This window comes from Orcinus orca, chromosome 7 (genome assembly GCF_937001465.1).
Source record: "Orcinus orca chromosome 7, mOrcOrc1.1, whole genome shotgun sequence".
NCBI lineage: Eukaryota > Metazoa > Chordata > Mammalia > Artiodactyla > Delphinidae > Orcinus > Orcinus orca.
The window spans coordinates 54,150,097-54,165,963 of record NC_064565.1 but is presented as its reverse complement, the minus strand read 5'-3'; positions in this window follow the sequence as shown (position 1 = coordinate 54,165,963).

The window sequence follows — 15,867 nt, the reverse complement described above, 5'->3', positions numbered from 1 at the left end:
AAAAATTAAAGTGACTTGGCAGATCAAATTATTTAAATATGTACACTCAAACTATTCCCACTCATAAGTTTCCTGCAAAAACAGGATACTGTTATAATCCCTCAGGGCACATAAGTTATGATAATTTCTCTTAAATTTTTCAGCAAAGCACTACTAATGGTCAAAAAAGATTGAACTCATAAGATTAGAATCTGAGATGCCACAAACATGAAATATCACTGAAGCTTCACTTTATCTTTAAAATCATGGAAACTTTATAATAATTTATGTAACATTTAAACACTTTTCTTAAACATTAATTATTATCCCATTATTTTGAATGTAAATTTTACCCTTTAGGAAGATGTGCCTAACTTATCTCGGGATTTTATGGACCTCCAGGCATGCCACCACATGCTCCTGGGGACACAATACCCCCAGTGTGAGGACTATGAGATTATGGGACATAAAATCAATTTATCTCGGCAAATAGGTAATTACTTAAAAGTTTTTTTTCATGTATTCCTTTCCAGCATAAAATTTCAGGTTTGACTAATCCCAAAACTAGGAGTTCAATATTAATAATTGATACCTTAAAAAATTATAAAATATATTTGCATTCTTCATTTTTAGTGTGCTCTGTAAAAGTCACTGTGGCAAATTGTAAATATTGTCACAATCCTTTTCTCCTCCTCATGTTCATGTCTTTTGCAATGTGAGTACCATTAAGAGATGGAGACTATTTTTTCATCTTTTTTTTATTAACATCTTTATTGGAGTATAATTGCTTTACAATGGTGTGTTAGTTTCTGCTTTATAACAAAGTGAATCACTAATACATATACATATGTTCCCATATCTCTTCCCTCTTGCATCTCCCTCCCTCCCACCCTCCCTATCCCACCTCTCTAGGTGGTCACAAAGCACTAAACCGATCTCCCTGTGCTATGCGGCTGCTTCCCACTAGCTATCTATTTTACGTTTGGTAGTGTATATATGTCCATGCCACTCTCACTTTGTCCCAGCTTACCCTTCCCCCTCCCCATATCCTCAAGTCCATTCTTTAGTAGGTCTGTGTCTTTATTCCCATCTTGCCCCTAGGTGCTTCATGACCTTTTTTTTTTTTTCTCTTAGATTCCATATATATGGGTTAGCATACGGTATTTGTTTCTCTCTTTCTGACTTACTTCACTCCATATGACAGACTCCAGGTCCATCAACCTCACTACAAATAACTCAATTTCGTTCCTTTTTATAGCTGAGTAATATTCCATTGTATATATGTGCCACATCTTCTTTATCCATTCATCTGTTGATGGACACTTAGGTTGCTTCCATGTCCTGGCTATTGTAAACAGAGCTGCAATGAACATTGTGGTACATGACTCTTTTTGAATTATGGTTTTCTCAGGGTATATGCCCAGAAGTGGGATTGCTGGGTCATATGGTAGTTCTATTTTTAGTTTTTAAAGGAACCTCCATACTTTCTCCATAGTGGCTGTATCAATTTACATTACCACCAACAGTGCAAGAGGGTTCCCTCTTCTCCACACCCTCTCCAGCATTTATTGCTTGTAGATTTTTTGATGATGGCCATTCTGACCGGTGTGAGATATCTCACTGTAGTTTTGATTTGCATTTCTCTAATGATTAATGATGTTGAGCATCCTTTCATGTGTTTGTTGGCAATCTGCGTATTGTCTTTGGAGAAATGTCTATTTAGGTCTTCTGCCCATGTTTGGATTCCTATACACTAATGATGAAAAATCTGAAAGTGAAATTAAGGAAACACTCCCATTTACCATTGCAACAAAAAGAATAAAATATCTAGGAATAAACCTACCTGAGACAAAAGACCTGTATGCAGAAAATTATAAGACACTGATGAAAGAAATTAAAGGTGATACAAATAGATAGAGAGATATACCATGTTCTTAGATTGGAAGAATCAACATTGTGAAAACGACTATACTACCCAAAGCAATCTACAGATTGAGTGCAATCCCTATCAAACTACCAATGGCATTTTTCACAGAACTAGAACAAAAAAATTTCACAATTTATATGGAAACACAAAAGACCTCGAATAGCCAAAGCGATCTTGAGAAAGAAAAACGGAGATGGAGGAATCAGGCTCCCTGACTTCAGACTATACTACAAAGCTACAGTAATCAAGGCAGTATGGTACTTGCACAAAAACAGAAAGATAGATCAATGGAACAGGATAGAAAGCCCAGAGATAAACCCACGGACATATGGTCACCTTATCTTTGATAAAGGAGGCAAGAATATACAGTGGAGAAAAGACAGCCTCTTCAATAAGTGGGGCTGAGAAAACTGGACAGGTACATGTAAAAGTATGAAATTAGAACACTCCCTAACACCATACACAAAAATAAACTCAAAATGGATTAAAGACCTAAATGTAAGGCCAGACACTATCAAACTCTTAGCCGAAAACATAGGCAGAACACTCTGTGACATAAATCACAGCAAGATCCTTTTTGACCCACCTCCTAGAGAAATGGAAATAAAAACAAAAATAAACAAATGGGACCTAATGAAAGTTAAAAGCTTTTGCAGAGCAAAGGAAACCATAAACAAGATGAAAAGACAACCCTCAGAGTGGGAGAAAATATTTGCAACTGACAAAGGATTAATCTCCAAAATTTTTTCTTTTATCTGAGCTGATCTCATGATTTGGCAATAAAATGTAATGAAAGTGACATTGTTCTAGTGTAATCTTCGAAATTTCTTTCATACTTCTGCTTCCTCTCTTGGCGCCCTCTCTGACCACCATATGAACAAGTCTGCACCTGCCTAGCGGAGGACATGAGACGACATGGAGCAGAGACAGTTTCCCAGTTGTGAATTTCTAAGAACAGCTAGTCCCAAGCTGACCTGGCAGCTGATGCAAGTGAACTAGCAAATCCAGCCTAAGATCAATTGAGTCTAGCCAGGGTCAGCCAAACCAAAAAAATGATGAACTAACTAAATGTTTGTTTGCATTAGATCCAATTTCTTCATGTTCAATCCAATGGTGCATTTGCAATTATAGTATTAAAAAGCATTTGAAACATTTGCTTACTTCCTTCTTCTTGAAATACTTTCTCCCCTTGCTTTTGCTTGGCAGCATCCTATAATGCAGTTCATCTATATATGGCTGCTTCTTCTCTTTGTCCTTTGCTGATTTTCCCTCCATTTTCCTAGCTCTGAACATTGACAGGCTCCAGAAAACAATCTCTGACAACTCCCAAATTATTGTTCTAGCTTGGCTCCTGAACTCCAAACTTAGTATATTCAAATGCCATTCATCATTTTCATGCCCTTTTAACTTAACATGTCAAAAATGAGCTTCTCCATCTCCAGTTAATAGCAATTCCATCTTTTCAATTACTTAGACCAAAACTTTATGTCACCTTTGACTCTTACTTTCATATTCCACGTTATCAGTTTGTGAGTACTGTTAACTTCAAAATGTATCCGGAATCTAATTCACTACTTCACTAGTTTATCTTGACATAAGTTAGCATCATTTCTATTTTGTATTTATGAAATTCTTCTTAACTTATTTCTTTCTCTACCTCTTCTTTTGCCTTTGCTACAATCTCTTCTTAACACAGAAACTAGAGTAATCCTACTAAACTGTAAGTCGTACAATGTACTCTTCTCAAAATTTTCCAGTGGCCACCATTCTCCCTCAGAATAAAGCCAAGGACAGTCTAATGGGCCTCTTTACTACTCTGATTTATTTTCTAGTTACCCTTGCTTTCACTCACTCTACTCCAACCTTTCTGGTTTTGTTGCAGTTAAACATGGCAGCAATTCTCCTTCTTCAGGAAATTCCCATCTTTTGATCTCCTTGCCTGGAATACTCTTACATGGGCTCCTCATAGCTCACTCCCTCTCATTCTGGGTCAAGACTCAGAGCTACTTCCTCAGTGAGGCTAGCCCTGACCCCTAACAGTACACCCTAACCCTTCTTCTGTTTTTATTTTTCCCTGCAGCTGATATACTATACATTTTGTTTACTGTTGCCTCTTCTATGGAAAACGTAAACTCCATGAAGGCAGAGATGTTTGTTTCATTCACTGCTATAAACCTGGTTCATAAAACAGTACTTGGAACATAAAAGCTGCCCAAATAATGAATGAATATGCATTTTTATTAATACATCATGGAAATGTTATTTATATTTATGTGTGAATTTCTATGTTCTTATGAATATGTCTGTCACAGAGTGTGAAATCAATGAGGTAAATAGCATGTTCTTTGATTAAACTATCAACCAGGATCTAAACAGAAAGTTGGAAATATAGTGGGTATTCAATAAATAAATTGAGTTAATTACATAAATGTTGAAATTAGACCACTAAGCTTTTGAATTATTTTCCATAAGCTCTGAAAAAAATCTTGCTAAAATATCATTGAACAACTCATTTCATGTTAGCATGCTTTCCCAGACTTTGAAGGAGACCTTGAACTGACTTTGAAAAGACTATTATAACTTTATTTTTTATTAAAAAATGTTTATTCTCATCTAGAATAGTTTTAGCTACTTAAAAATAAGTTGTAAAAATATAAGCAATGTTTCCCATGGTGTGTATGTGTGTGTGTGTGTGTGTGTGTGTGTGTGTGTGTGTGTGTGTATCTATACCTATCTGTCTGAGAGAATATATACACATGTATATTCTAAAATCAACTTGAGTTGATGTTCATTTGGCTAACAACAACAAAGAAACAACACATAATTTCTTAATGATATATCTCTCTGGCACTGCTTTAATCATAAAATCTAGAGTTTTATTTTGGCGGCTTGATGTTCAAAATTACTTTAAATTTTATGGGATAAAACAAGTGTGGAGGTTAATTTTATGTGTCAGTTTAACTGGCCACAAGGAGCCCAGATTGAACATTATTTATGGGTGTATCTGTTAGGGTTCTGGATGAAATTAGCATTTGAATTGGTGGACTCAGTAAAGCAGATTGTCCTCCTCAGACAATGGGTGGGCAACATTCAATCTGTTGAGAGTCTAAATAGAACAAAAGGTGAAGGAAGAAGGAATTCCTCCCTTTTTTAAAAATGCCTCCCTGCTTGAGCTAAGACAGCTTTTCTCATCTTTTTCTGCTCTCAACTGAGATTTTCACTTTTGGCTCCTTTGGTTCTTAGGCCTTAGGACTCAGACTGAAGTACTTCACTGGCTTTTCTGGGTCTCCAGCTTTACATGTGTGTATAATATTTTTTACATTTATATATTATATATTTTATATTTAAATATATAGTACATTGTATATAAAATATTTATATATTATACTTATACTATATAATTATATGTATTATATATGATATATTATGTAGCTCCTATATATAATATTGTTTTAATAATATGTTATAATATCGTATATATATGTACACATACATGTTCTGTTTCTCAGAAAAACCCTAATACAGTAGGTAAGTCTTATTTCACTCCGTTAAGTTGCAGACATCTATTAAGATTTAATTTTGGCACTCTTTACCACTTCTCACTCACTCAATTTTTTTAAACATCTGTCCAATTCAAGAAGTAAAGGAAGACTAAGAAGACTAAGAGTCTAGTTTGTACAGAATATTTTATATTTTTCTCCCATCACTTTTTCCCATGTAAAATATCCACTTTGAAGAAATGCAACCAAGCAGACTATTGAAAAAAACAATTTACTTTATATAGTTTTAGTCAGGACAGTTTTAAAAAGTTGAGCTCCATATCTAAGGTTTCTCTTGTAGCATTACCATTAGGGCATCACAGACCTTCAAGCTAGAAAAGGTAGAAACTTTTTCACACCATGTTCAAAGACTTCTAATACTGATGAAAAGGGTAGCTTATCACACTAATCTCAATTAGTGTGAACTGACATTTACTAGTATGTTATCAAATGATAGATGAATAAATAAAGGGGAGATAAAAATTAGGCTAGCAAAAGCGTATAATTTCCATAAACAAAATCTGATAGAATATTTGCCATAAACTTTTGAAAAAGGGGGTATTACAAATAATTTAGCAATAGCTAAAGTTTATTGAGTACTTTTTATGTGCCAAGCAGTGTGCCAAGCACTTTGCATAGATTATCTCATTAAATTACCACAGCAGGCCTGTGAACTAGGTTTTCTTTTTTTCCCTAATAAAGATGAAGAAAATAAAGCTAAAAATCTCTCAGCTGGCAAAAGATGTTTCTTGAACTCCAACTCAGACCTCAATTCTCAATGTTTGGGTTCTATTTGAATCCTTCTTGAGACTCAGGAGATAGAAACCCTGAGGAAATTATTCCAGCAACCTTTAGAATTTATGTGCTTTTTGTTCTCAGCTCTAGGTCTCATCAGTTACGCAAGCCAAAAAAGCAAGATGGAAGTGGGAAAGAAGGATAATCTTCAGCTGTGTTTCTCCTTACTACTGTATTTTAGAGCCAGTAATGGGTTTATAATAGATGGAAGGACTAATACAGAAAGACAGGAAAAGAAACAGAAGCAAGAATGATAAAGAAAATAAATCATCAAGAGATTAGTGAGCAGGAGAAGAGGGCAGAGTGGTAAAAGAAGAAAAGTACAGGACCCCTGGAATTCTGTGAAAGACTCATCTCTTCCTAGAAGATAGTTCTCTGAAAGAGTGCAGCTTTCCATGATCCACTGAACGAGAAGTTTTCATATGTGCTAAAAGCCTCACATGATCCTGTTACTGACACTAGAAATACATAAATTCTGGTGGGTGGCTCCCTGCTGACAGTAAGGAAAGTATAATCAGGTTGTCCTGACTTCCCTAATCAGAAGGTGTGCTTTTGTCCTGAAGCAAAAACTCAGCCAACACGATGAAGAACCATTTAGATATGATGACACTCTCCAAACCCTAAGCCAAAGCATGGTTACTTGGCGCCTACAAAAATGCCCTGATAGGCAGAAGACTGACCATAAACTCCAAATCCTTCTTTGTGGTTCTTATAGTAGCCATTTCACAGTGCTTTTTCCCCCAAGCTTATCATTATTATTACTACTAATAATGGTAATTATCAGCATAAAATTTTTATTAAAAACTGCATTTGATAAATTCTTAGTTTTATTTTCTGACAAATTCACCTCTCAGTGGGGCAAATAACACAAGGTAGAGAACTACAATTAATTAAGTCCAATAACAAATTTTAGAAAGAACTCACTTGGATGGATGATGGGACAGAGTGGAGAGATCAGAGATGATTAGAATTCTGCAGGCTTCGTTGGGCAGAGAGCCCTGCTACTCATCTGTATAAAGCATGAAGACTCAACTAGGGAAGGGCAGGCAAGAGAAGCTTTAATTACTAGAAACAGCCCTCTCCCTTACTGAATGTACTACACTGCAACAAGTTACAGTGACCAGAGTCAAATAAGAAAATTCCAGCACGGCAAGTAAGAAAAGTGAACTCAGAGTGATGGGGCCTAAAAGATGCTAATTGTTTTATGGATGGAGTGGGCAGAAGATGATGAAGTCTGGAGAAATTTCTGAGTGTTTCCAGGTTCACCTTACAGTGGGGATAAGTACTGTCTGGTAAGATTCTGGAGATGAGAGATGTACTGCACATCTTTTCCCTTGACCCATGCTCATCACAGTGTAATGTACCAATTACTTCTAAAGTTACCTCTATCACATTGTATTTCACTGGGAAGGTGCTTTCTTGAGTCAGGCAAATCACTGACTCATAGAAGATAAGAGATGTCAGGAATAGAAAGAACATCTAGAAATTAAACGCTACAGAATTAACAACTTTGACACCTAAGCAACACATTGTGTTCCTCCAGCATCCTGCATCATTGGATAATGCACATAAACCCAGTAGACAGCCAGCACGTTCTTTCCTTGTATTTGTCTACAGTGCGTATCTCTTTGTTCTAAAAATTAACTGGCAACAGAGTTCTCTGGGAAGACAAACATTGTTTTAGACATGTAGTCTGTCACTCAGATGCTAAAGTAGAAAGGAGTATTAAAATCAGAGTAGTAGTTTAAACTGTCCTTTGAAGGAGTCAAGCAACACCACCAAAATCCGAGATAAACAGTGTAAGGTCAGTGTTGGAGGAAGGGGTATAGAGGCCCTTGAATAGGCCAGTCAGGTATGCTCAGCAACTGCGTGGGTATAATGTCATAACTGTTCTTCAAACCAGCTAGGGTCAGTTAGTGACACAGGCTGCGTTCAAGAAAATGATCTCAAAGGAAAGTTCTCAGGCTTCAAAGGAGTTTCACCAGTTAGTTGATCTTACTACTTAAGCAGGATCAGTTACCTGGAAAAACATGAATGGAAAGAATTTTTCCTGGGGGAGTAAAATCCTCTTAGCCTATTGGAGTCATCAGTACTTCCAAGCCAGCCTGTAGAGCAGAAGTCAAGAGGATCTTTAGGTAAGGAAGGTTTTGGTTCTAGTCAAGGCTATAGGAAACTCTGGCTTCTTAAGATCAGTAATTGTGACAAACAGTGGGAAAATTAGCAGTTAACCCATCATCGGTAACTAGAAAACCCTAGAAATGACCAGGATATATTGATTTAACCAGGATCTTTCAGAGCAAATACTTCATCTAGCCTTCTCCATGTTTTGTGGTCATGTACACAAGAGGGTCCTATTGTACTGCCAGGATTGGCGTGAAATTCTCATCTTGATCATTACCTTTTCACCCACTGAGGTCTATAGAAGATGTGGGAGAAAAATGTCTGCATATTTGGAGACATTTAACACTTCTCCTTCTTAGATAAAAGGCGAATAGGGACTGAACAAGGAGAAGTTTCCATATACGGCTATGAACATGAAGGGGCAAAATTGTCAGATACAGCATATTAAACCATTTTTATAGCAAAGATTGAATTCACATTATCATGAACAAAGGGAGCAGATGAGGATGGTGAACCAAAAGTAAAAGATATGAATGTGGAGATACAAAGTGAACCTATACATGAGGAAGAAAAAGCTGTCAGAGGATATCAAATGCTCAGATTCTTTATGTTCCCCAGGAATGGTGGGCAGGGTTATTAGAGAAGTGGACAAAAAGAAGAACAAACACTTGCAGATGAGAGAGTCTAGTGGTGATATATAGTATTTAAACAATTATGAAGAAGGCAGGTGATATGGAAAGGTGAATAATGCAGAGGAATTGTCAATAGATTCACAAGTAACTCGGGTGAAGAGGAAGGACTCAAATCTCTAAGTTCTACCTGCTTTTACCATTATGCTTTTGGTCAATATAATAGAGAACTTAATAATAGCTATATGACAATGGAAAGAGCTTCTTGGAGACAGGAATTTCTCTGAGTTCCACAGAATTTGAACATCTGTCAGAAATGTTGTCAAATGGATTTTTGTACTGATGTAGGAATAGCTGGTTTCTATAACCCACTTTGGCTCTTAAATAACAAGATGTTGTTACCAGGGCATATATCTAAACACCTCTCGTTTTAGAGATCAGGAAACCAATTTATACCTCAGATTTACATTTCAGAAAAGACAGATGACTAAACAAAGATATCACTTCAAGAGAGAACTAGAAGCCCTCTCACCTACCTCATCCCCCAACCAGTTTCCTTTCCACTAAACCAAACAGTCCTTCACCATGGAAAGGATGTGCAGTTCCTCATGAGAATTATAGCAAAAGTGGTCTCATTTCTTTTTGCTGCTCCATGTGGAAGCATTCTATGTATTTCCAAAAGAGAATGCAACTACGAAGAGCTGAATTTAGGAAGTGAGTCTCTGACATTTTTCAAACTCCAGGGTAGCAGAGACAATTCTGTGTTCACCAAACCATTTCATTTTCTTCTTTAACACACAACTAAGCTACAGTTCTCAGTTCCCTGGCAGTTTATAGCACAATGTGATTATAACCAAAACAAAGTAAGCAAGAGTGATGTTCATCTCTTGCAGGCCTGGCCCCTCAATCTTGTCATGTGATCCTTGACAAACTCTTTTATTCCTTGTATCCTGGCCAGGTCCAGAGGATCCAGTGGAGGATTCTGAAGAGCCATTAGATAGATGGAATTTGGTCTTGGGCCATCAATTAGAGTAGTGCCAATCAGGAAATAGAGAATGGTGAGGAAAATCATAGAGCAAGACATGCCTCAAAGCATGTGGTATTGACTAAGAAATCAGTATCAAAGAATCTGTTGGCATGGTCCAGTGTTGCTTGAAGTGTGTTTCCTAGAATTTTAGTTTTTCAAGATGCTAATAGATTTCCCCCCCCAAAAGGGAAGGTAGTTTCTAGGGTCAAAAATAGTTTAAGTAATGTTGAGTATAATAAGGTATAAGCTGAGATAGTATAACAAAGTTATATGCTGGTTCAAACAGGACAGAAAATTGTCTCTCCCATAAGAATCTAGAGTATGAAAGCAGGCTCTACATTGTAAGGTCATCAGGGACCCATTCTGCTGTTCTGTTCTCCCCTAGGGTATTGTCCTCATCCTCATGTTGAGGTTGGTTGACACTCATGTCCACATTCTGGCCCATGGGAAGAAGTGAGGAAGTGGAGAATGAGCAAATGCAGAAGTTGTACATATATCCCTCAGTTACAATCCACTGGCAAGAACTCAATTGCATCGCCATGTCTAATTTCAATGGAAGGTGTTGGGTGGCCACATTCCCAGGTTAAACTCTATTATTATGGCAAAAGGCAAGAACATATTTGTGGGGGAGGGGAAACTAGCAGTCTATCACACTGGATTAAAAATATTAAAGAAATTATTTCTTTACTAAAGTATTTCTCAAGATACTTAAAACAGTAATGTCCATTATGATTCTTTAATAGAGATTTTAATAAGAATTTGCCATAACATTGGACTACAAAACCCATTTTTCCTTGGACCATCTCTGGGGATAGTATTCTATAGAACATACAATCAGAAACATTTGCCTATCAAGCTCCTCTAGCTATAAAAGCAGGGACCAATCTAGCTCACTTGCCCTGAAGGGATAAAAAGATCTCTGCAAGAGACTACTACTCTAATCCTCCATCCTCACTTCTAAAGTTCTATTGGAATAAACTAATGATGTGGAACCTAACATAATAGTTTTTACCCATAGATTCCAAAAGAAAGAAAAACACAAATCAGAATAACTGCAGATAATTTATCTCACATCTCTCAAATTTGTGTATGTGCTTGGAAATAGCATAAAAGGTTTTCTTCAACTGAATTTTTTGAAGGAGAAAAATGTTTTAGCCACACATTAAAAAATTATCCACAGACTACAGTCTGTATTTTTAACACTTGTTAGCTAGGAGTCATCCAGCCTTATAAGTTTAGAACACAGTACCAGCAAAGAAGGCTTAAAATATAAGAGTGGGAGATTTGCTATCGGGACAAATTTAATGGCAGTTGTGGCTACACCAACAAAGCTCAGGTTTTCTGCCATGTGCCAATAATTCCAGGTTTCTCTCCTGGTTCTCCATCTAGCACTCTGATTGCTCTTTTGCTTTCCTCCTACTGTCTGATCAGACACAGTATTTTAACTGTAAAGAGAATTATGGTTAATTTGTGAATAATGATAATGGGCTAAAAGTTGCAAATGGTTACTTTTTTTTTTTTTTTTTTGCGGTACGCGGGCCTCTCACTGCTGTGGCCTCTCCCGTTGCGGAGCACAGGCTCCGGACGCGCAGGCTCAGCGGCCATGGCTCACGGGCCCAGCCGCTCCGCGGCAGGTGGGATCTTCCCGGACCGGGGCACGAACCCGTGTCCCCTGCATCGGCAGGCGGACTCTCAACCACTGTGCCACCAGGGAAGTCCACAAATGGTTACTTTTTTATATAATTTAATGTGAATCTGAGATTGTCTCCATAATAGTATGAGTCCCATTAACTTTCATTCAGAGAGCCTTTCTTAAGAGGGAAGAAAGTTAGATTTACAGTTAGCATGTTGGTAATAGAATTATGGGATTGGGCCTCAGGTGTGAACAGCATTATTTTGAAGCAGAAAAATACTGCATGCCTCTGTTCTAATCATAAGCAATTGTGTTTCTCAATAATTTTTACTAAGCACAGAACTAATCATAACTGTCCCTTGCTAGAAAATATTCAGTGGCTCACTACTGTCCAGGGATGAAGTTCCAGCCCCTAAGGATGGCAAGCAAGATCTTTTTATGATGGGATTTATGCCTGCCTTACCTCTGCAGCCTTACCGCCTCCTCTTCTCTGCCATGTACCATTAGCTTCTATATTACTGGATATTCCCAATAACAATATACATTTTCATGTCTCTGTTCCCTCCTGCACATTGTTACCTCCACTGAGAACTTTCTTTGTTTTCCATCATCTGCCTGGTAATCTACTAATCTTGTAAAGCTCAGGTTCTGTGCAGACCTGGCCAACCATCTAAAGTAGATTCATCACTCCCTTCTCCCTTGTCTTAGATACAGTATTATAGCTCTATCACCCAATTCACATGGTTGTTATATATAAAGACCAATCAAATGAAGTTGGGAAATTACTTCTGAAACAACAAACTGCTACAAAATTACTTTGAAATTATCAGTAGGCAGTGCTGGATAACAATCCCAGGAGAACCTTTGAGCTTCTTTGTTTTTCTCCCTTGGCACTGCCATAAGGTGCTGTCACACAGTAATATCATATTTATTTAATTTTGTCATTTCGGTCCCTCCCCTTAGTCTGTCTCTGGGAACACAAAGGCAGACTGCTAATCAGAAGAGTCCCAGCTGGAATGAAATTGACAGTGTGGGTGCTGAACAAAGTGTTATTAACACTGTGGGCAGAAGCAAAGGATCAGAGAAATGCTTTCTTTCTAGAAATAGCTCCCTGGGCTCTCCTCCACCTCCTTTGCACCTCTAGGTATGTTATTCATGTGGACTTAAAAAGACAGGATAAAAAATTCAGACCTACCCTGTCTCTTTAAATAAAGGTAATACCAAATGTCTGAGCATATCCAGACCATTGTGTAGACCCATTCAATTGGACAAACATTTATTAGCAGGCCCCATGTTAGGTGCTAGGGACACAAAGATGAACAAGGCAAAAACTCTGCCTCAAGTAGCTCACCTTCTAATAGATGAGAGAAAAATGAAACCAAAATTAGCACAGAGTGGGATACATTTCATAATACAGGCAAGCATAACAGATGACATAGCTAATAAATCTTCCCAGGTTGGAAGCAAGAAGGAGATCAAGAAAGATTTCTCAGGTGAAAAACCAACAAAATATATTTACCAGTATACTTATACAACTTTCCACCAAGACCTATTTTGGTTTTTTTGCCCAGCCCGTTAGAGTATACGCTCTATGAATTTATCACTTGGTCAAATAGCTTCTAAATTAAAATAGCTTCTATAACCTATATTTTAAATTACCAGTTAAAGCACTTTTCTCTCTTGCTTTCCATCCAGTCTGAATTTTCGATAAACTTGATGTTTATTTAAGCATAACCTGATGTTATATTTAAACTACTACTCTGCATATTTGTTTTCTTACTAAGAATTTCTTTTCTAGTCAAACATTTTCAACTTTATAGCACTCAATGTCATAATCAATTTTTTACAAGTTAAATTTCATTTTACGCTGATTTCAATTTTAAGTTACTATATACTCTATTTCTTTCATTTCTGCATCTATAAAACTATTAACACTTTTTAGTCCTTTGAACAGGCTGGAGACTCACTTATGAACACAGAGGATCATGTTAAGTCCCACTCATAAATTCAGTAAGTCCGTTCCAGATAGACATTGCAAGGTCAAAGCCAGAACTAAGCCAGGATCAGACCTTGAACAAAAGTCTATTTTATGAGCAATTTTGACTAGATTCTTAAGCTTCTTATGTATTTCAAGGAATCCTGAAGCATCCTTCTTTAGAACTAATTCGATAAAAATGATTTATCTCCACTGAAACCCATAGCAAACAGATAGGAAACTGGAAATAAACCTCATGCTTATGAAAATTTTAAGGGGAAAGTTGATTAGATAAAACCCAAATGGAAACCAAAATCCCCAGAAAAAAGTCCTCAAAAAAGTAAAGGATGATCCTCATGTTGCTGCTGTCATTTGGATAGCTGTCTTATGTGCATGCATATAAGGTTGTCTGATAGCAAATTTCATGATTAATTTCAATATTAAAACCCTGCTTTTGTTTGAGTTTGGTCATCAATGAAATGAACAAAACCTCTTTGGCTATGCACTAGACTGGCTTCAACTAGTAGGAAACATGAGAAAACATAGTAAGCCATTGCTTTTAAAGAAGAAAGCAATGAGGTTAAAAACAGAATGAATGCCAACAATCACAGTGTGTCTCCAAGGGTAAAGAGCTGATTTAATATCTTCTCTTTTATAACAAGCACAAGTAAATAGTTCTAACTCATGCTTTAATTAGTCAGATTAATGTAAGCACTAGTTGGATGGAATAAGTGTTTGTCTTTTCCATTCTTGTGTGTTGTTATTTGCTTATTGGTGTCTCAGCTCCATTTCAGATAGCTTAGAGGGATAATTCTGCTTATTCAAGCATGCTGGCAGAGCTGGTTCCAACAAGAAATATCTCTGCATCTCAGAGTATGGCTCAAAGGTATCTGCAGAGAAAATACCATTTCTATTAAATCAGGCAAGAACATTTGTCCCAAAGAGATGAATCAAAAAAGAAATTTTTTATAAAGCTCAGACCGAATGTTTTAAGAGACTATTTTCTTATGCCATGCTATTCTTTATGGTAGAACACCTTCACCATCTCTCTTTCATCCTTTCTTTTCATCTTTTCTCTTCCATCCTCCTCCTAAGGGTCGACTCCACAGTTACCTTTTTCTGAACCTGTCCTGACTACCTCAGCCCACATCGCCTCTTTTTTATAAACAGTGCATTTTTTGCATTGATTCTGACACTTAATAGTAGAACAAGTATATGGTCAATATTTTGATGTATGCCTAGGCTAGGAAAAGTGTGGGCTTTGGTGCAAGACAAGCCTTGGGTGAAATCTCAGTTCAAATATTTACTTAACCTTTCTACTATCATTTAGCTCCTCTGTGATATCCACCTGTAACTACCTAGTAAGATTGTGAGTATTTAGCTAAAAAAAAAAAGTAGTATGCTTAGCACAGTGTAGACATTCTATAAATGTTATTATGGTATTCATACAAATGATACATAGACTATGATAAAGAAGGTCTATTCACATTAACTATATTTTTGGCTAGAGAAAGAAATACATTTTTAGCAAAACTGGGATCAAAATCTATTCATTTCTGAGTTCTCCAGCAAGACTACATCCTAAATATTCCCAAATAGACCCTTCTGAAATATTAACAGATTCATTTACAGTTGACCCTTGAACAACACGGGTTTGAACTGCATGGGTCCACTTAGGAACAGAATTTTTCAACAAATATGTACTGCAATACCGCACAGTCCCTGGTTGGTCGAATCCACAAATGTGGAATTGGGAATACAGAGGGCAGGAGGACTGACTGTAAAGTTATGTGGGAAGTTTTGACTGCAGGGAGGATTGGCACCCCTACTGCCCCCCACCCCACCCCATGCTATTCAAGGGTCAACTGTACTTGCCTCTTACTCAAAAGACTATCTAATGCTTTAAAACGAAAACAAAATACATACAGGAAAATCAAAGTTTGCCACATCCTCACTCTTCATTGCTTCATACAATTTCATTTCCATATCCCAGATTCTCTCTTTCCCTTTAATAAGATCACTTTCCTCATTTCAGATATTCAGTCCTCTCCTAATCATTTACTTGTTTCCTAAAGAACAAATATAGAAGATGGTTTCTAAGAATTCAGTCTCACAGTTTGTGAACAACTGAAGAATTGTTCTTCAGACTGCCTTCTTTTATAACAGATAAATCTTTATGGAATAAAGTTGTCTGTTTCATGAATAAAAAATTTAGGAACCACACACAAAACATGGTGATATA